General features: G+C 40.9%; 1 protein-coding gene across 12 annotated transcripts in view; it reads right to left on the reverse strand.

The window, feature by feature from the left end:
• Positions 1-23,544, reverse strand: part of Ptprt (protein tyrosine phosphatase receptor type T) — a 992,204-nt gene that overhangs the window by 355,604 nt on the left and 613,056 nt on the right. The window lies entirely within an intron of this gene.

A 23,544-nucleotide genomic window follows, 5' to 3' on the forward strand; every position in this document is an offset into this window, starting at 1 on the left:
CATGTGCAGTAAATTTTTTGTAACTTTTTTTCTTAAGTGATTTCCTTTTCTTACTTAAAGGTGCATATCTAAGAGGAAATATGAATATATGAAGAAAATATACAGATCACTTGTCAAATAACTGACAGCTATAAAACTAAAGGCAAAATTGTGCAATTTTTAGGGGTCCACCAGAGTACCACAAAGAACCATTCTGTATATAACCAACTATACACATGGCACTTCCATGATAAACTTCTTGTGTACCACCAACTGTACACGACTCTGCCAGGATATACTTCCTGCATACCACCAACTATACATATGACACTTCTGGGATATACTTCCTGCATACCACCAACTATACACATGATACTTCTGGTATATACTTCCTGCATACCACCAACCACCAACTATACACATGACACTTCTGGGATATACTTCCTGCATATCACCAACTATACACATGACACTTCTGGGATATACTTCCTGCATACCACCAACTATACACATGATACTTCTGGTATATACTTCCTGCATACCACCAACTATACACATGATACTTCTGGGATATACTTCCTGCATACCACCAACTATACACATGACACTTCTGGGATATACTTCCTGCATACCACCAACTATACACATGATACTTCTGGTATATACTTCCTGCATACCACCAACTATACACATGACACTTCTGGGATATACTTCCTGCATACCACCAACTATACACATGACACTTCTGGGATATACTTCCTGCATACCACCAACTATACACATGACACTTCTGGGATATACTTTCTGCATACCACCAACTATACACATGACACTTCTGGGATATACTTCCTGCATACCACCAACCACCAACTATACACATGACACTTCTGGGATATACTTTCTGCATACCACCAACTACACACATGATGCTTCCAGAATATATATCACTAAATGTACACAGGACGCTTTTGGAACATATTTCCTATTTACCACTAACTTTACACAGGATGCTTTCAGAATATACTGATCTCCTTGTCTTTACTTCAACCACATCCTCTCTTCCTGGAGATCAGCCTTCTCTCTTCAGTTAACAGAATCCAGATGCATGTGTTGGAAGCAGAGTCACATCCTTGATTGACAACACCAGTCTATCCATTATGCCCCATAAACTCTGCTTCTGAGTTTCCCTTTTCATTATTAATATGATGTAGTACATCCTGCATCCTACAGCAGCTCTCTTCTCTCCTTTCTCTGAGAGCATCCTCTCACCAATAGACCCTAATTCCCATTAATCTCTACCCATTAATCTATAACATTAGCTCTGCCTTATTTTCTATTTTTTATTTTTGTATTTTTATTAAAAAGGTGATTACAAAGGGGTTACATTTATAGAAGTCAAGAGTTCGTTTCTTTTGGGATAATGTCACCCCTTCCCTCACTCTCGCCCAGGTATTTCCTCTTGTCTCGACTCACAAGTGATACAGTTCATTTTCTACATAGTGTCTAGTGATTACAACTGCTGCATTTGATCACTCCTTTTGTTGTAGTTGTTGTTGTTGATCATGGGGCTTGAACTCTGGGCTTGGGCGCTGTCCGTGAGCTCTTCAGCTCAAGGCAAATTCTCTACTGCTTAAGCCACAGCACCACTTCCGGTTTTCTAGTGGTTTATTGGAGATAAGAGTCTCATGGACTTTCCTGCCCAGACTGGCTTTGAACCGTGATCCTCAGATCTCAGTCTCCTGAGTAGCTAGGATTATAGACATGAGCCACTGATGCCCCCTTACACTCCCCAAAACAGATAAACATATAAGACAAAAAGAAAGCAACAACAGCAAATAAAAAAAGAAAAAAATCCTCTTGCTTCCATTTCCTGGAGTTCAATAAATACTATTTTATATGATCAGATACACATAGACAGTGTACCTTGGTGTTCTTCTCCTAAGAGTATTCTCCTTTGGTTTCATTGTATGTGAATTCCAAGAGTGCCTTACTTTTTATGAATACTCTAATATTAATATTTGTACCTTACACAATGTAAATACATGAATTTTTATAAAAACAGATTATAAAAAATAAGGTTCAGGAAAACAAAGGAGGAGGCAACAATGCTTGATAAGAAATATACTCGTTATCTTGCCTGTGTAATTGTAACCCCTATGGTATTTTCACAATAAAAAAAATAAGGTTCAGGAAAAATAAACTCCTGGATGAAATGGTTAAGCATTTGGCATGGTAGAAACACATTTCTTTGTGTGGTAGACACACCACAAATTCTTCTGGCAGATTCTCTTAGCTGAGAATAAAACAGAGATTAAATTATCATACAACCCATGCTACCTATAAGAAATTTCACTGTATTTGATGTTGGTATAATTTGTGGAGGGGAAGGGAAAAAACAAATTGTTTAAATAGGGACACAGGTGGACCCATTGCAACAATGAGATGTACAAGTCGTTGTGTCAAAAACGAACTTTACAATTTTGGTGGGAGGGGAGGAGGATTGGGTGGGGGGGTGGGGAGAGGATGGGAAGAGGAAACAAAGGAGGAGACTACAATGTTAGTTAAGAAATGTACTCATTATCTTGCCCATGTAATTGTAACCCCTCTGTTCAGTATTTTCACAATTAAAAAAGAAGAAATTTCTAAATTATGTTGCACCCATGTACTGACATCTTCATTCATTTGCAAATTTGTGAGAGTAAGTGTAACTAACTTTATTGAAAGGGAGGGAAGAGTCAAATATTTGTAAATATTTAAGATATTTGTAATTATACCCAGAACTTAATCAATACTTCATACATGGTAACTGTGGTTTGTTTGTTTTGTAATAACAGGAATATAATTAAAATAGGGCTATGATGGCACAATCCTGTAATGCCAGATACTTTGGAGGCAGAGATTGAGAAGATTGTAGTTTAAGGCCAGCCCTCTCTCCAAAAACTATAGCAAGATTTCCCTTCTTAACCAATAAGCCAGACTGGTGGCACATGCATGTGATCCTAGCTATACAGGAAGCATATTTGAGAGGACCAGTGTCTGAGGGCTCCTTTCCTTCCCACAAAAAAGACCATATCCAAAATACCAGTAAATCACAGAAAGTCTGGGTATATGGCTAAAGTCAGAGTACCTGTTGAGCAAGCATAAGACCTTGGATTCAAATCTTAATACCACACATACAATTAAAAAATCACAATAATAATAGTTCTTCATATGTTGTATCCATCCTTAATTTTATAAAAGGAATAGTAGGTGAAATTAGCCATACATAAGATGATGGGCAAAGGAGTCCATTATCTATTCTGTCTATTCTCTCTCAGAGTAGTTAAGATCTAGCTGCCTGTACACCAATGCAAAAGAGGTAGAGGAAGGGGCTCTGCGTAGAAGCTGAGTCTCCTACTCTTATGAGGAAAATGTAACTTAAGTCAGAGATTAACCAAGGAACACATTTCATGGCATCAGAAAGCTTGGTGAGCCAGCCCAGAGCTGTTCACAAGGCTGCAGGCACGAGGCTGCAGGGAGGGTGAGAGGCTGGGGCTTTTTACTATCTTAGTATTTAATAGTCATCCTTACAGGATCATTGTACTTGCTCACAAGTTCTTTGTTAGAAAGGCAAGCCAGTGTTTCAAAGGCAAAAGGATGAGTTTGAGAGTGGGACATTAAATAAGCTGTTTCTGCAGGACCCATTGTTTTGAACCTACGTGGAACAAAAGGTGAACTAGGATTAGTCCCTGTATTTGGGAGTTGGGACCAGGCATGACTGCTGCTGCTGCTTGGCTGGGTGTCCTGTGGCGGCCCAGGCAGCAGTGAATACAGATGTGCAGGTGTGAAGATATCAGGAGCCGCTTGCTGAGGAGATCCTGAGCACCTTGCCAGTCCTGTCCAGCTAGAGTCTTTCACTTGCACGGATTCCAGAACTCCACTGGCAGCAAGGCTGCCTCCCAGAATGTCTCCAACCATCTTCTCCTGGGAGTACCTTCAAAACCATTGCCAAACTCCAGAGAGATGACCACCATTCTCTTCCCTTCGTGATGGAGTGAAAGCAGGCACAGATTAAGACTCACTGAAGCCCAATGCAAAGACCACATTTTGTGAAACATCTTAAAATGCAACCTATTTTATGTGTTGCATAAGTGTGATCTTGAAACACAAACAAAACAATATGGACAAAACACCATCAATGGAGCAGTGGCCCAAGTGCTAGTTTTATCTCCTGAATCATGAGAGCAATCTGAAAAGAACTGATTGCTAGCCTATTTGACAGATGAGGAAACTAAGGTTCAAAGGGGCTTGTACAGAGTAGTAAAGCTAACACATCAGACAATAGGGCCTTGAACTTGTGTCCATCTGACCCCACACCCATTGTGCATGAAGGTAAAAAGGGCTTCCGTAGGCATCTGCTGAAGGGACACATGCTGAACTTTATAGTTCTCACGATGGTCTAGGAGGAGACAACACTACCAGTGCGTGAGAACAAACCAAGACTCAGTGAGATGCAATGATGGGCCGAAAGTCACACAGTGAGAAGCAGAGCTGAGGCAAAGTCTGGGGAAATCTAAAAATGCTGTGCCTTCTCTATCACAACACCTCCAGATGTGAAGCCTGCTGTGGCCATCAGGAATTGGGGAGACCTAGACGAAGGTTTCCTGAAAGCCAAAGCTGTAAGGCATCTGGGATCCAGAGGCTCACACCTATGACCCCAGCCAGCCCCGCAGAAGGTCTGAGAATCACGGTTCAGAGCCAGTGTGGGTAGAAAAATCTGAGATACTCTTCAAATAACCAGGCAAAAAGAGCTGGAAGTAGAGGAATGGTTCAAGTGGTAGAGCATCAGATGTGAGCCAAAAAGGCAAGGGGGAACATGTGACCTGGTGTTCAAGTCCCAATTCCCAGTACCAGCATGCACACGAAAGAAGGCAAAAACAAGCAGATGAAAAAAGAATAACCTGTAACTTCTGTAAGGCGAAATTTGCTTGGCTATCAGGAACCTAAGGCTTATTGAGTTGGAAAATGATGCTGGGCTTAAACATATTTAGTACTAAGATGACAACTTGTCTGTCTTCCTATACCCAAGGTCTGTTTTTCTTTTCCTGCAGCTGTTCCTCGTAAAGGAAGAGGTATCCAGGGTTGCCTTTCAAAGAGGGGAAGAGAAGTTTTAAGCCTGACAGATAATGAAGAGTCTCCTCCAGAAGAGGAAGTTGAGATACAGGCAAGGCACTTGTTCCCTCCAAAGTAAAGGGATGGATTGTGGGACATTGCTGGAAGCCAGACTTTGACCCTCAGTAGTGAAATGACCTTGAGCAAGAGCACTTTATCTCTGAGCCTCTATCTCCTCATCTATAAAGGTGGAAATTACCACACTAACCTCAGAGGGCTACTAATGAGCATAAAATGAACTGGAAAGAGAGAAAACTGCACGTCCCTAACAGTGGGTGTTGCTCTTATACAGAATTGCCTTTGTTGGAGAAAAGCCTGAATACACTTGTTTGGAATAAGCTGTACTTCCAGGCCTTGGTCTTAGTTATGTCAAGTCTCCAAAGAAGACCAGCCCACTGTCCTTGAGGCATAGATTGAGTAGGGGAGAGCTGGGGAGGCTGGACCAACAGATCAGCAAGTGGTGAAATGTTGGGGGAGGTAGAATGTAAATGTCCCCCCAGGCCAAAGAGATTTTCAAAATGCCATGGAGAAGTTGGCTGTGATTGGATCTCCTGTGGATCCAGGAGCATCATGGTCCAATGACACACATCATGGGGACACAGGTGTGTACACAACACTCAACACAAGTCCAGGTGTTACCAAGACCTTGGAAGATGATTTCAGGGTTTATCAGATTATGGAAGTTAAGAAGTTGAAGGATGTCTCAGCAAAAATGCAAAAGGCAAGAAGGACTCTGGTGGTCCTGTGGGTAAGGTGTGTGTAGGTAAACTATTCAAAGAAAGTTCAGGGTGGTGAGTATTTAGGCAGAATGCTGAGCTACCTGCCATGCTGAGTCACTTACCTTTGGGAAATAACTTTTTGTTATTACTTATTTAATTATTACTTATTTACAAAGGAGTTGTCATTGAACCAAGCTGCTTACGAATACAATGTATCTTGATTCATGGAAACCCTTTCAGCGTTCTTACCCATCCCTCCCTCACCTACCCCTTCCCTCACTCTTCTTAATTTTGTAGAATATCCATTGGATTCTTGACGGCAAGCACCCCCTCTTCTTTGTATGACAGGAAATTGAACCTCAAGATGAAGAAAATAAAAGCTTACCTTACCCAGGCTCACACAGCCATGTCCCTGTTCTCTGTGCTTACAGGAAGCTATGCAATTCACATTTGTCCCTCTGCCCAGGAATTGTTTGCTCATGTATCTGTCTGTCCTCTAAGACTACCAGGAGTGCCAGTGGGAAGGCACAGGGCTCATTAATGGGGTCTTCTTGTGAGGACACCAGATGGTGACATATTCAGGGGAAACAGTTTGTCTCCCAGATTCTGTAGTCTCTGTCCTATCCTCTCTCCAATATACCAGTTGGGTCTTGGAGGCAAGCATTTCTTATAGTCATTCAAGCAAAGGGGTGTCCTGAAATCCCACACATGGAAACCAGCTTTCAGAAGGTGTGTGCAAGCATTCGTGCTTTCAGCCTGACCCCTCCTAAACCTCAGCTGCCAAACTGCGTTTCTGCTCCAGTAATTGCCTTCCACGGGCAGAGTCTCTGGTTTACATTCGAGTTGGCGCAAACAAGTTGGAAATTGCTGAGAAAGCCTTGTGTGTGCAGTAGAGATTGGTTTGTTGGATTTATATCCCTCGTGTAAATATGTCCAAGCCTACCGCCTATGGTCTTTGCCTCCACATAAGGCCCTGTCCATATGACTTTCTTGAAGAATGGCCTACAGGCCAAAAAGACAGCAAATAGCGCGCGCGCGCACACACACACACACACACACACACACACACACACACACACACACACACACACACACACACACACACACACACACACACACACACACACACACACACACACACACACACACACACACACAGAGGTTAGCCCATCCAGAAGATGAAAAATATCCCTTCATAGAAAATCAAAGTGGTGCACGTGCCAGGTGTATTTCTAATGCCCTTAGACTGGGCCTCAGGGGTCCTCTCTTAAGCTCTGCCTTGGCCCTTTTCAGACATTCTTCCTTGCAGACCAAAGACTTGGCAGCCAGTGAGGTGTGCACACCTGGTCCCTGCTCTCCCTTCTAAGCACTCTTCCAAAAGTTCTATTTTCATCCTGAACCTAACCTATAGCTAGTACCTCTCTGTCCTCAAATCCCCCTCTCTGCTTCCACTTCCACCCTTCAGATCCTGCACTGCTCAAGCAAAGTGTGGACTCCTGAATCTCCTTGCTTCTGCCCATGCCACCAACAGAGTAAAGTACTCAGGTCCCAGCTCCAAGGCTACCTTTGCTGGAGTCTCCAATGTCCTCCCCTGCCCATAGTGAACATCAAGAACTCTGTTTGCTTGAACACTCCAAGACAATTGTGCTATGTCTTTCATGAATTTCAGGGTAACTGTTTCAGTGTTTAGCTTGTGTTTACCTTCTCTGCTCACCTGTGAGCACCTAGATCCTTTCATTTTCATACCTTAAGCCTACAGCTGATAGACTGACACACGCATATATACACATTCAAATCCAGAAAGTAGGTAATGACTGACCATCAAACCAGAACTGAAGTCCCAATATACTTCATGGATGATAAGCAAAGGGGTGGATCTGGGGTGTCTTCACACTCCAATTGTTAAGAGTTAAATCAGACATAGTTCTCCCTTTTTGTTGTTGTCTATGGATTTGCTTCCATCCTTGCTGTCAAAGGCAATAGCCACAGAATCTCCTAATGACCTTAATCAAGGCAGAAGAGCTTATTAAAAAAGAAGCAGCAAAGCAGATTTCCAACTCATAAATTTGTTACATATTCCTCTTTGCTTGTAGAGTTGGCTGGGACATGTGTACTGTTCAAAGTTGAACCTAAATTGAGATAATTTGGGACATGGGCTGAAAATGCAGAAGGTGGATAGCTTGTATGTAAAATTAATTTTGTATCCATTTGGAAATGCAATTTGAGTTCCTTTCAAATTAAATTGCAATGGAGTCCTAGGCAGCTGGAAACATTATTGCTGACATAATTTGATACTGCAAGAGCAGTAATACGTTGACAGTTCGATGTGACCATTAATTTGCAATTTCTGCATGGAAATGATACACAAAGGGAGGGGGAAAAGGTAAGAGGAACAAAAGGAGAACCTATCTTCTTTCCAGCATCATCCAATCCCATTCTGGTTTATTTTAACCACCTCTAATATACTCTAATATATTGCAGATGTTTAAGATGGGAGGTAGGTTAAGAACTTGTTGGATACTACCAAAGAAATCTTAGGAAGGTAGCTGTGTGTGTGTGTGTGTGTGTGTGTGTGTGTGTGTGTGTGTGTGTGTGTGTGTGTGTGTGTGTGTGTGTGTGTGTCTGTGTGTCTGTGTGTCTGTGTGTCTGTGTGTGTGTGTCCCATTGATACTGGGTCTTGAACTCATGGCCTTTCATTCTTCATTCTTTTATTCAGGGCTGGCATTCTACCATTTGAGCCACATCTTTATTTCTGGCTTCTTGCTGGCTTTTTGGAAATAAGTCTCTTGAGTTTGTCTCCTTGGGATGGCTTCAAATTGTGATCTTCAGATCTCAGCTTTCTGAGTACCTAAGATCACAGAAGTGAGCCACTAGCACCCAATGAAACAATGAAAACCATCAGCAGCTCAAGCATATTGCTTTGTAACCTGCTGCTGGTGTAGAGGGGCTCAGCTGACAATTTTCAGTGGCAATGTCACAGAGGAGGTAAGTCATTCCTTTGCTCATTGGCTTAATCCTTAAGTAAAACCTACATGTTGAACACAGAGCTACCCTAACTTGGTGGAAAGATCATTGCCTTTGTTGGTCCCTGGGCTTAAAGCAAGCCACGTCTTATATACCTCAGGATCGCTCCTGTTTCCTTTTTTGGACTGCAAGGTAAATCCAGTACTCAGTCAAGTCCAAAGTCCAGGACAATGCTTGACTCACTTGCATTCTTCCAAGCCCAGAAAGAATACATTGACAGAGATGCCACTGAGAGAAACAGGAGTCATATACATTACCAGGGACTCCTGACCTGGTACCAGACACCAGGTAAGTGCTAGATTCATGCTTTAATCAACGATTGTTTAATGTTAGCAATCCTCCATTGATGTCCTCTTCGAATATTGCTGCATCTAATATGTTTCTGCCTATAAATCTATCTTGGACCTTTGAAATGGTCCAGACCTTAGGGATATTTGAGACAGATACTTCCTAATCTTCATGAAATTTATACTAGGGGAATGATGACACAATAATTGTGAAGGCTAGAGGTAAAGTCTGATGCATCTTGCATGTGTGTGTGTATATGTGTCTGGGGGAGGGGGTGTTGGCCTCCTGGGTACCACACAGCAGAAATACTCTTCTGAGTCAATCTGAACAAGACTCATGTGTAAGACTGATATTCTTTGTCACAGAATACAAAAGCCACCAAAGAAATTTGAGGTGAATGAAGGTTAATGATTCCTCCATTGCTGCATTATTAGGTTATAATAAAAGCTAGTATTTGGCCCAATTCTACTACCTAGATGAACATTCTTTATACACATGCTTATTAGCAAGCAAGCACAAAACAGGTCAATCTATTCTATATAGCAGCTGGGTGAAAAGCCAGTCATGGATCCTTTCAGATGATCTGGTTAACAATTTTGCATAAAAGGCTCATTTGAAGTAGATGTGACAATATTTTAAGCCACCAAACCTTTCTTTTTTAAATTATTGTTAGAGGGGTAAGTGGTAAATATTTCAAAGATTCTGCAGGTCTTTGGTACATCTGTCCATGCCTGACATCATAGAGTAGACACACGACAGCCATGTATATACAATGGGTGTGGCTATATTTCAATGAAAGCTTACATACAAGTTAGGAAGCCAAGGTTATAGGCTTGACCTACATCTTGACCTGCATCTATTCCCAAGAAAACAACTGACCTTGTCTGTCACTTCAAGCAAGCGGGAACCATCCTGAGTCAGTAGTTGTGCAGGACCATTGGAGAATCAAAGTAGGGCTCTATCTCTAAGTTGGATGGGCAGAGCTCTTTCTTGTTGTTGTTTTTTTGTGTGTAACTTAGGACAATGTCAAGAACATAATGAATGTAGAACTGGGTGTGTAGCTGGGTGGTAAAGTGCTTGCTTAGCAAGCATGCCATGAGGCCCTGGGGTTGATCCCTATCACCACTGGGAGGGAAAAACAACTCAAGCTAACCAAATAAATAAGAGAATTGGTTGATTCACATGCTTTGAACATCTTCAGTTTTGCCAATCATAATATAAAGCCACATCCCTGGCCCTTTTTTAAATTCACTTATATTTCAGGTTAAGTCTCACGTACTTTTGTCTGGGGCCAGCCTCAGACTGCAGTTTTCCTACCTACAGCCTCTGGCATAGCTGAAATCAAAGGCATGGACCAGCACATCAGGTTTATTAATTGAGTGAAGTCTTGCGGACTTTCTGTTTTTTTGCAAGGGTTGACCTTGAACTATGATCATCCTAATCTTTGCTTCCCAACTAGGTGGAATTATAGGCATTAGCCATTGTGCCTGGCCTAGATAATTCTTTATACACAGAGGTTCCCAAACTGTCTCAGTTTATGATGCCCTTGGTGTTTCTGTAATTTGTTTTTTCTTCCTACAAGTGCTAAGCCAAAGAAATAGCTAACCATTTCACTCATCCGCTGGCTCAACAGAGCTTAAGAAGTATTTGTATCCTAGCCTCTGAAAAGTGGTTTGAGAAAACAATACACAGGAAACAAAACAAAACAAAAAACTGTTCACTCCATTCTTCACCAACCATGAGTGGCTAATGAATGAGTATATCTGTAGAACACGGCACAACTTCCCAAATTGTGGCTTCAGACTGGACACTGCCAGACTTGTCATCGCCTCTCTGTGGATAATTGTGAATTATCATTTCATTTCATCTCAGCCTCTGCACAAAGCTCGGCTTTACCAAGACAGGATGACATTGAACAGCAAGCAGCCCGGATCAGTCTCACATAGGAACTGTGACCCAGCTCAGGTGAGCAGTTGGCACAGTGTCTGACTAGCTGGTCGTTTCCATGATGGCTTCCAAGAGCTCCTGAGCCTAGTGAATCCTCAGCCATTATTAATGGTATTGGAGAGGGAAGTCACACCAGTAAAAACATGTTTGGTTATCCCCTAACTTAATTGATTCAGGAGCCACTGCCTGAACTTCCTGAACGTTCTGCTTCTTTTTCCTTTCCCAGTATCCCATGCAGCTAGAAACTCCAAGATCACACATCTGAAGTCCCATTTTCCCACCACAATCTTCTCCCCGGTTCTGTCTCGAACCCAGGTCACCCTGCTCAACTCCACTGTGGCTGAGCTCAGAAACCAAGTGGCCCAGCCATAGCTCCTGACACACCAAGCGCTTAGTGTTCAGATGCTGACCAGAATTAAATGGACATAGGCACAGGACCACAGCCTGGAAATGAAAGCTTTAGAATGTTTAAAAAATTACTTTTGTGGCAGAGGAAATCGAGTTGGAAAGAGAGAAGCAATTTCTAAATTACATGGTTTCAGTTTCCAGGGAAAGAAAAAAAGGGGGGGTTAAGGTGGAGGATTCTGTTGGTTGTAGGGTGGGGGAGGCGGGGGAGAAACCCAAGCCCATCACATCCTCTGGGCTTTACTTCAATTCATCCCTAATTCATGGCAACTCTCCCTGTCCTTTGAAAAGAGAGGGGGGGGGGGGGGGAAAGAAAGAAAATGATTTTTTTTTAAAGCCAGGGAAAGACTAAAACCGATGGTCAAAAGCCACCTCACAACAGCCCCTGGTAAGGAATGAAACATTCCAAGCACTTTAATTCTCCTGACTGTGAATAAGGCCAGCACTAAAATTCAGCCAGGGTCTTGCAAGCTCTGTGTGGAAAGCCTTGTTGTAAATCAGATGGTTTCTACAGTATATACGACAAACAAAAATAATATCTGCAGGTTGGGTGCCGATGATTTCTTTTCCAAACTCCTCCTTTTCCTTTCATTTGGAGAATTCTTAGTGTTTTTTTTTAAAAATATTCATATCTGGGGCTTTTTAAAGCTCAGGCTGCTCACAACTGAGAATTCCCCCACACCAGGACATTCTTGATCTCCCAGGGAATCACATTAATCTACAGACACTGTTCAGGACTGCCGGACCTTGACAGGACCTGCTGTGTCAGCAGCCCCAGAAGTGCCTACCAAGTTCTTTTATGATGTCCAAAGCTTTATTCTTTGAAATGTACAAGAGGATCATTAAATTGAAAGAACATTTTCAAATTAAAAGAAAAAAAACAATGCTATCAGTTAAGGAAGGCTTATTCTCTAGCTGGTCTCATTTGGGACTTTACCTGGTTAAAGAGAGAAAGGGCGTGGGGAAGGGAAGTTTTTCCAGTCTCATAGCAAACACCCAGAAAGGAAGCCTGGTAAAGGAAGGTGGCAAATGAGTGGCTAGAGGCCCTATTTGTCCTCCCGTGTCTCCTCATCATGGATGATAACCTGATTCGGCAACTCTGGCAAAGGGGATGGGCTGAAGTGTACATGTTTCATGGCCCGCCACGTCAGCACTGGCTCTTAGATAACTCACCAAATGGTCATCATTCATCACAGAATGGTCAACATGCCCACTATCCTTCCTCTTTGACTTTCAACTTGGATTTGGCCTTCTGAGGCAAAATACAACATAGGCATTTATTTATTCTTAAGCTGGTGCATCTGCTTGTCTGAGCCAGGCTGTGTTCAGCCAGGCATGGTCAAGGCTGAGTCGAACTCAGATCTGTTCTGTGCCTGGTTATTCCTGAGTGTTGGTTGATGGAGCAGCAGCTTGCCCAGACACATTCTCTCCATGGTGGATACACTAGGACCTCACTCTTAAGGCAGAAGCTCTTAAGGCCTCACTCCGGTCACATCTTCTGACACTGCCAAGGCAAGTCCCACATCCGTGGGGCCATTTCCCCCGTGGGAGGAGGGGACAGCGATAGGAGCAAATAGTTGTTGATGACTCAAACCTTCTGAACCAATATGTGTTTATATTTTGGTTAGCAGGACTGGCCCACACTTCCTTCCACAGTCTTAGCGTAGCCCAGGGAAGGCAGTGAAGTCTGCCTGTGAGTCAGGTGTCTGGAGAAGCCAGGGGATTCTGCTGAAACCTCAGGGCACATCCAGGTGGATGGTGATAAAACTCACCTCTGTGGGAGAGGGACTAGTAGACAGCCTTCAGCAGGCATCCTGGCATTTGACATCCTTCTCAGCCCCCAAATGAACCTACTGATCCAGCAGAGAAAGCGGTCAGATGGGCAATCTCGAGATCACTTTTCCCAAATGCCTGCCCAGACCACATCACTGTATATGTGCTGATAGACTCTGTCCAGATATCAAAACCTCTGGGGTGACCACTCCAAAGATGACCTTGTCCTAAAATATGGAACCTGCAAATATCTGACAGGGCAAGAAGGAACCTTCTGGATATGATTAAGGATCTGGAAATACAGGATTATTTTAGATTATCTAGAGAGGCTCAAGGACCTCACATAGATCCTGAGAAGGCGGCCCTAATAAAGGACATCTGAGAAGAGAGTAGTGCTACTCTGATTTATTGGAGATTGAGGAAAGAGTTCCAGGTCAAAGAATGCAAGTGGCCAGTAGCAGGGAAAGGCAAACTGGAAACATTCTTACAGAAGCTACAGAAGGGACACAGCTGAGTAGATCTCTTTATGCTTCTGAGAATCAGAAATATTCTTTTTAATGTAGTTATTGTTGTTTGTGTTTTGTTAGTGTTTTTTTAAATTTTCTTGAATTTTATGTAATTCTGGGGCCTAAACTCAGGACCTGGGTACTGTCCCTGAGCTTTTCTTATTCAAGGCTATACCACTTCCAGCTTTTTGGTGGTTAATTGGAGATAAGAGTCTCATGGACCTTCCTGCCAGGGCTGGATTTGAACCAAGACCCTCAGATCTCAGTGTCCTGAGTAGCTAGGATCACAGGCATGTGCCATGGGCACCGGGCAGTAAACACATGTTGTTTTAAGCCACTATGATTATGGGGATTTGTTACGACAGCCAACCGGAAACAGATACAATCCTCCCAACATTTTTCTGCTTATTTATTTCTGTATTTTTTAAAAAAATCTCTACCTATCCACTATAGATATGGTATTTTGAGTACATACAGTATTTTTGAATATACATTCTTTTGCTTAAATGCATTTTTGTAAGACATATGTCATTGTTTACCATGTGTGACTTTTATTCATGCAAATTTAGAATATGTTACAGCTCCTTTATCTTTCAGCTACTCAGCACACTGAGTTTCACAGCTGCTCATGCTGTTCTGTGCCTTTGGTCCATCCTTTCTGGTTGCTGCAGGAGTATTTCAGAGCATTCACTCTCCATAAGTGGTCAACTCACTGCCCACTGATGAAGGGTCTGCATTCAATTCATGACCACAAGAGATTATGGTGTAGACTGCTTCATCAGGTCGGACCCTTCGTATAGATTCTTCGAATCAGGGGTGCTGGCTTATGGGTAAACACTGATCAAGAACTGGCAGACTGCTTCTAGACCAGCTGCCCCAAAGGTCTAGCTGCACATAAAGGGTCCTACGCGAGTGAGGATTCATGCCAATCATTGACATTTCCACTCTCTCTAATCTTTGGACAACCTGATGAGTACTAAGGAATTTTTCTCATTATTATTTGAGTGTATGTGTCTCTCTAGTATAAGTGACTTTGGTAACACCTTTGATTTTTGCATTAGCTTTGGTAAAATCTGCTCGTATCATTTGCTCAAATACCTACTCATGTGTAAAAAAAAAGTTCTTTGTATGTTCTAACTTCTTTTAATTCATTCTGTTCATGATGATTTCTGAAAATCCTTTCAAATTAATTATTTTATTTTGGGAGTACTGGGTTTGAACTCAAGGCCCACTTTACCTTTGGAGCCATGCCTACAGCTCTCTTCCTCCTCCTCCTCCTCCTCCTCTTCCTCCTCCTCCTCCCCCTCCTCCTCCTCCTCCTCCTACTCTTCCTCCTCGTCCTCCTCTTCTTCTTCTTCTTCACTTATTTTTCAAAAAGGGACTTGTAAATTTTGCTTGCCTGGCCTGGGTTACAATCCTCTTATTTACACCACCTCTATGGCTAGGATTATATGTGCATATTACCATACCTGTCTTGTTTTAAGACAGGGTAGTTTTTTTGCCTTTTTTTTGCCAGGACTAGCTTCAAACCATGATTTTTTCCATCTTTGCACCTTGAGGAGCAAGGATTATAGGTATGTGCCACCATGCTCTGTAGCAATCTTTATTTTTTGTTGTCATAAGATTACACCATTTTTATGTAAATGAAATGAACTCAATTTTTAACTTATGGCTCAGTGCATTTTAAAAAATGACTCTTAAATTACAGATATGACATCAGTTCTCAGGTTTTCCACTGCCCCTTATTCTAGGCAAGACTATAATACCTCCTAGTTCTTTGGAAGTTCATAAATGAAGGCACTGGACTGGCTTTGCCCAATGACTTGTGAGAAGAGATCCACAGTCATTTTGAAGGTTGTAAAGCTTTGTGTGATTGGTCCATTTAAGTTTTCCCTGCTGCAGAGACTGTTGAAGCTCTTCCTGCAGTGAAACCTGCTTAAGCCTGGATTCCAGAAACTACTGAGTGAGCACAGCTACCCAGCCATCACCTGTGGGGGCACTTAAGAGTAAGGAAAAGGTTCCTTTGTGGATTAAACCACTCAGATGCTAGGGGCTGCTTGTCGCTGGCACACATCTAACCTACCCTGACTAACTGTGACCCATTCATTCCTTTCCCTCATTCCCTAACCCTGCACAACCAACCAACCTAATATGCTTGCTTCATGTTTTTTTAAACAAAATATGTCCTATAGCTGGAAGCTGGTGGCTCAAGCCTGCAGTCAAATCACTCAGGAGACTGAGATCACAATATAGGGATGATGGCTTGAAGCCAGCTTAGACAGACAATTTAACCACCAAAAAGCCAAAAGTGGAGTTGTGACCTAAGTGCAACAGCATCATCCTTGAGTGACAAAGCTAAGGGAGAAAGCCCAAGGCCTGAGTTCCAATATAGACACCACAAAGACAAGAAAGGGGGAAAAGAGTATTGTTATGGTACATTTTAATATGCATAGATGTGCTGCTGAGCCTTTTTATTACTTTCTTCCATCACTGCCATGCTTCAAGTATTATTTTCTGTGGGTTTCTAAAATAAAATCCCATCAAATGTTGCTTCTGACCTGGGTGTGGCATCAGACACGAGCAGCCTCTCATCATCCTCCCTCAATCCCACTGAAAGATACACATACACAGGTGAAGGAGTCCCTTCCCAGTCAGGTTACAAAGTCATTCTTCGATACGCTTTCCTAGATCTGCATTTTGTATTGATGTCAGATTGTCCCAAGTCCATCTTGGGAATGGAGTTCAATTTAATTTCCATTGGACAATGAAAGGCTTCCTCCACACCATTCTTATTTAGTTCATCTGTGGAGTCATCTTTATCTCCTGTGAAATTTCCATATATAAGAGCTGATTCCCAAGCTGGCCCTTCTGCCCTCCTAACCCATTGGCCTACTGTAGCTTAATGTTTCATAGTTTGGGGTTTAGAGAAAATCTAGTATATGTGCTATCACATAGAGAATATGTATTGATGTATTCTAGAGAACATATGATATATTAGTGTTAGTACAAATGATAGGGCTTACATTAATAGATGAGTTTATCAAGTTACTTCAAAAAGTTTAACACAATTTTTAGTGGTGCTGCATTCAATTTATAAATAAATGTGGTGAAGATGTTCTTTCTGTATGATGAGTATGAACTCTCATTCTGTTTTTCTCACAATTCTTTCATTAGTTTTAAATCCTTCTCTGTTGAGATTTGATACATTTTGGGGTTTCTTAAACCCTACATGTGTGATCATTTGTTTCACAGTCCTATAAACTGGATTTCCTAATTCATGCCTGCTACTGCGTATGTAAATTCATCTTCCACATAGTAACCTTGAACTCTAATTTGTCATTACAACTTTTATTGGAATTGATTCTTGTTCAAGATGTTTATCATATCATGTAAGCAACAAGTTGTATTGCTTTATAAACCTTCCATGTCATCTTCCCTTTCATTTAAAACATGGGTCAAAAAGCCCAGTATTGATTTAACTAACAGCTACAGTACTGATCATTCTGTTCTTCCTTTAGCTCTGAGAAGAATTATGCCAAAATGTTCTATATAAGTAGAATGATGGCTGTAGGAGTTGGATTTGTAAATCTTGGCAATTAAAAAGAAAACACAGTTTTCAATCAGGTGCTGGTGGCTCATGCCTGTAATCCTAGCTAATCAGGAGGCTGAGAGTTCAAAGCCAGCCGAGGCAGGAGAGTCTGGGAGACTCTTATCTTCAAAGAACCACCAGAAAACTGGAAGTAGTGCTGTGGCTGAAAGTGGTAGAGTGCTAACCTTGAGCAAAAAAAGGCGAAAGATAACACCCAGCCCTGAGATCAAGCTCTACAACCGACATTAAAAAATTCCTTGTTTTCTTTTTTCTCCTCTTTGCTTTATTTTATCTCCTCTCTTCTCCTTTAGTAATTGTACAAAGGAGTTGCCATTTAAGAAATCTGTTTATGAATACAATACGTCTGGCAATGTCACCCTTTTCTACATTCTCACCCATCTCTCCCCTACCCACACCGTCCCTCACATTTCTCAATTTTGTAGGAAATGCATTGGATTCTTGTCTACATTTCCCCCTTCTTCTCCTCTTCATTCATCTATCCCTTTCCCCTTGACCCCAGCTCACCCCTTTCTACTATCTGCTTCCTGGTGTTTTATTTTGCTGAACTTTGATTTTGGCTTTCTAAGGAATTATACTATTTGATCTCCCTTGAGTCCACCTTAGTTCAGTTAATACAGCTGTATACATGCATACCACCTAACATATTTATTTATGAGTTCGTCAGCTAAACTTAGCTTCCACATAGAAGAAAAACAATCCTTTGGCTCTCTGGGAGTGACTTAACTTCACTTTAGGGGGAGGATTGTGGTTCTGGAAATCAGGGTCTTGCCCTTTCCAGGTAAGCACTCTCTAACGCTCAAACAACATCTCCACCCCTTTTAGCGTTATTTTTCAAATATGACCTCAAGTGTTTGCCTAGGTAAAATCTCAGACCACCATCCTCTTACTTATGTATCCATCTGCTAGGAGCACAGAAATAAACTATTCATAGCATCACATTTGAGATAGGCTCTACTAACTTTTACCACTGCTGCCCTGGACTATGATATTCTCATCTACACTTGGAATTTTTAAATAAAACCATATGTTTGCTATCACATAAAGATAATCATATCACTTCTGTCATTTTGTACATTAGTGAATTATACTAATATTGATACAAGCTTGCCCTGGGGATAGTCTTCATACATATATGATCACTATTTTGGTAAAACAGCATGGACTTCATTAGCTAATACTTAAGTTAGCATTTATTTTCTATACATGCACATGTAAATTGTGTGTGTGTGTGTGTGTGTGTTTGTGTGTGTGTGTGTGTGTGTGTGTGTGTGTGTGTGTGTGTGTATAGTGGGACTTGAAATCCGGGCCCATTCTTGCTTAGCTTTTTTTCACTCAAGGTTCACACTCTACCACTTGACCACACCTCCACTTCTAGCTTTCTGCTATTTAATTGGTAAAAAGAGTTTCCTGGGCTGGGAAGGTGGCTCAGTGGTAGAGCGCGTGCCTTGCATGCATGAGGCCCTGGGTTTGATTCCTCAGCACCATATAAGCAGGAAAAAAAAAGCCAGAAGTGGCGCTGTGGTTCAAGTGGTAGAGTGCTAGCCTTGAGGTGAAGAGCTGAGGGACAGCACTCAGGCCCAGAATTCAGGCCCTACAACCTGAACCAAAAAAAAAAAAAAAAGAAAAGAAAAAGAGTTTCCTGAATTTGTCTGTCTAGGCTTCCTTCAAATCAGGATCTTTAGATATCAGCCTCCTGAGTAGCGAGGATTATAGGCACAAGTCACCAGAGCCCAGCTAATTGCCTTATGTTGTCTTACCTTCTATTTTCTCTAAATTTGTTGTCAAGTAATAATAGCTTTGCAAAAGGAACCAAATAAACTTTTTGCTTCATGTTCTAGAAAAGGAAATTGGCATGAATTATAAATTAAATCTTCTCCACAAGTTTGGCAGAATTAACCTTCCAATCACACAGGCCTGATGTTTCTAAGAAGGCTAACTGATTCACTTAAATGCTCTCTTTATCATCATGCCAGTTTCCTCATTTCAAGTTTTTCTATCATTATTACTTCCCAATTCAATGGCCCACAATTCATTACACGCTTATTTTTAAAAATATTTGTCTCTATTGCATCTCCCTTTTATCAACCAACTTCGTTTTTCAGTATGCTTTTCAAAGGGCCAGCTTTTCTTTGATAACTTTCTTTATTCAGTTAATATTGGTCTTTATGTTATTAATTTCCATCTTTGTTTGGACTTTTCCTGATTGAATGCCTTGCTTAGCTCATTTTTCGGCATTTAAAGTAATTACGGATTCCTAAGAAGTTATGAACCAATGGACATAAATATCCCAAGCACTGATTAACCAGTGATACAATGGAATTAAGGGGAAAGGTCTATAGGGAGTGATTAGGCAGAGCCTCTCAGATGGGATTAACTTATAAAAGGGCTTGACTGGCCAGGCCAGTTCAGTCCTCTAGTACCATTGGTCCTATGTGGACATTCCCTTCCAGAGGATGCAGAAACTAGATGTGAGTCCTCAACACACACACACACACACACACACACACACACACACACACATACACACTCATCCAACACCTTGATCTTGGACTTAACCAATGGTGAGAAATACATGCCTTTGATGATAAATCACCCAATCTGAAGTATTTGATTATGGCAACAAGAAGAAGCTAAGACATTTACCTACTCTACTCATATCCACTCACTCTTGCTTTTTATTTTCTATAATTTTATGAGTTTAGGGCTGTTATAATAGTGAAATAATGTTGTATGTATGTATGTATGTATTTTACTCAGCAGTACTTTCTGCTGATTGCAACTCCTTTTCTGCTGCTGAGTAGTAATACATGGCATGGGTGCCTTATGGATAGCTGCATAACTCACCCAATGGAAGGAGCACTGGTAGTTTCTAATCTGAGGGTCTCATAAATATATTTGCTGTGAGATTCTCTCCTGTGTCTGTAGGAAGATGCCATTTAAGAGTACCATCAAGAGTTTTTCAGTAAGTTCATTTGGAGTCATCAAGTTAACTGACAAACTACTTTCCAGAGAGCCTGTTCTATATTCTTTCCCCACATTTCTACTAGCGACATGGGATGGACATGATTTCTCCTCCCCCACCCCAGTATTTGGTACTATCATTTTTGCATGAGCCACTCAGGTGTGGGTGTAGCAATATTGGATTACAGTTTGAATTCACACTGCCCTAATGGGTAGGATGTTGAACATCTTTCCATATGTCTTTGCCTGGTGGCTTGTTTTGTTGCATGTCTGTATAATTCACTTGCTTAATTCATCTTTTTTTAAAGAGAAAGAGAAACAAATTATTTATTTTAAAATAATACATAAAGAGAATACTAATCTGTATCAAAATTTATTTTCAATGGATCTACCATGTACAATACAAAAAGAAGGAACAAACATTTTCTTTCCTGTTTCTTTCCTTTTCTTCCTTAGACGCCTTAAAGGTTTCATGATCATTATCTACATTTAAATAATTACTGAAAACTATTTTTCTGCATATATATGTATATATAGCATATATCATATACATGCAGAAAAATAGTTGTATATACACACACATATATATGTATACATAGATACATATATATATAGAAAAAAGTTTTTTGTATATGTATATATATGTATATGTGTATATATATCATGTCATATATATATACATATATAAAATATATGTAATATATATTATAATCAAGGCTGAACTGTTTGAATTTGTTGTTTAAACACAGGCCAGACTTTTAAAATAAATCGAGTGTCTTTCATCATCTAAGCATAGAAAATAGTACATAGAATTTGCTGAAGACTCGAGCTGAGATGTGGCTCAGTGGCAAAGCACTTGCCTAGCAAGTGCAACATCCTGGGTTCAATCCCCACTACCAGAATTTGCTGAACATACTGTACTATGTTTTGATTATGTCTTATGATGTCAGAATAGACATTGACCCCTTCATTTCTGCTAATAGTCTAGAAAAATTCAGTATTCTGGAGCTCTCCTAGTCCATTTAAAAAAATAAAAAGGGAGAGGTGAAAATGTTTGAAGGAAGTAATTTGACAGATCGCTTGCTTAATTCTTGTTTCCTAGTAAACTGCTTTAAAGCATGGATTTCCCACTATGTATGTTCTGTTTCTATTCTACAAATAGATACATGCTACTTTCATCCTTGTTATTACTCTGCAGTTTCTTTTTAACCAATGCATTATTTAGTAATATGTATTTAGTTGTCAGACTCATGAGATATTGAAAACTGTCTTGGGTTGTTCATTTCTACTTTCATTGTATGATAGCTGAGGAGCATGATCTATATGATAGATGTTCTTAGAATTCACATGGGTTTCTTTTATATGGCCTACTACATGTGGTATTTGTGCTTCAACTGTATGTGTTCAGAAAAGTCATCCCGTGGGTTTAGCACTCCAGATATAAAACTTATTTAATATTTAACTTGCCAATATCTTAGTAAGCTTGAATCTATTAGTTATACTTTGTAGATCTTCAAGATCTCTGCTGGCTTTTGTCTACTTGATATTAGTGCTTCAATCATGTATCTCAGTCACTAACTGGATTCCACCTCATAAAATAACCATAAAACAACCACAACCATAATTCGCAAACACCTGTCCAAGTCATGTAAAGTGTTAGAGAGTATGTGCCAGACAGATACTTGGTTAAGCATTTACCATTAGTCGCATTTGCTTCTTGTAATCATAAGCCAGCATTGTCCCTATCTTGCTGATGAGGCAAGTGAATTCTAGAAGCAAAGGGACCTTGTCCTGAAGCAGCAGGTGTGGAGCTGGTCTCTTCACACAGATCTGTCTGTGGAGCCTGGGCTTCTATGATTGTGTCTATGACTTAGAGCATTCACTTGCAAAAGGAAGGAATGTGGAGAAGCTACAGGAGTTCTTTTTAGGCCAAGACCTATCCCTTCATTTTCATCATCTGAGTTAATATCATGGAGCTTCTTTTGCTGTGTAAGTCTTCAATCCCCAGTTAAGTTCAGTATGTCCCATTCTCTTAGCCACCAATATGGTAGGTATTGAAATTGTAATGTCATAGACTAAGAAAAGAAACAAAGGCTCAGAATGGTACCCAGGGAAGGCTGTGAACCCAGGGGTGATGACTCCAGGGCCTGTGGTCTTAATCATAATGGCAGATTATGGTCTATCATTCATAGTACACATCATAGACAACATTTGTTGTAGTCCTGAAAATTTCAGGGGGAGGGTATGTTTGGTTATTTTATTCATGTCTCTAAGAGTCCATTGGCTGACTCTCAGGAATCTTGAAAGAAGTTCTCTGTCCCTCTTACTTGATGGCTACATTTGAATGCATAGCACTGCATCCCCTTTTATTGTTTCCTAAGGAACTCAACTCTTCTCTAATTATAGCTCTGAGCCATTGTCTTGGGCTCTCATACTATAAATAAGCTAATCTCTTTCTACACTCCCCCATTTGGTAAGAGGTCCACACCTGGTCACACTGCCCATCCTTTCCTGTTTCCAAATAGGAAATGGACCGCCAAATCAATTGTAATTCATAGTCACCCTGACTTCCTAATCTCCCTGCTGTTTCTCTTCCCCTTGGTTCCTTGGAGCCTGGGAAGAGCAGCAGTGAGTTATTGCCATGTTCAGCTGCACTAAATGGCTTTCTATTATGGTTAGGGACCTCTGGAGAAATAATGATGAGATCACTACATCTTTTGTTCTCAGAAAAGAAAAATAATAATATGGCAAAAAGACACCTCTAAGCCTCTATTTTAATTTGTTTTTATTGATCTCTGTGAAAATTAGAGAAACAAGTTTTCTCACTGCAAATGTTATGATGATGCATGGGGAGGCCCTATTTACAAGAATTAATGAAGTCGGGCTGTGTAGGATAGAGGTGGGGAGAATGGTGGGTGAGAAAAACCTAGGAGAATACACAGAGGACAGAGATCCACCATATATTAAAAGTTAACTCAGTCATGGACTCATGAGCTGTGCCATCAACAAGGCATTTTATGATGCTATCCTGCCCCTCACCTGTCAAATCACTATCATATCAAGCTACTCTTTTATCTGGCACTTGTCACTCACAGAAATTATCTTGTTCATATATTTTTGTGATTGTTTGCTCATGTATTTTTCCCCCACCCCAGCCTGAAAATTAGATGAGCAAGAGCAA

Source organism: Dipodomys merriami, unplaced genomic scaffold (genome assembly GCF_024711535.1).
Source record: "Dipodomys merriami isolate MVZ:Mamm:240054 unplaced genomic scaffold, mDipMer1.0.p SCAF_39, whole genome shotgun sequence".
In the NCBI taxonomy this organism is placed as follows: domain Eukaryota; kingdom Metazoa; phylum Chordata; class Mammalia; order Rodentia; family Heteromyidae; genus Dipodomys; species Dipodomys merriami.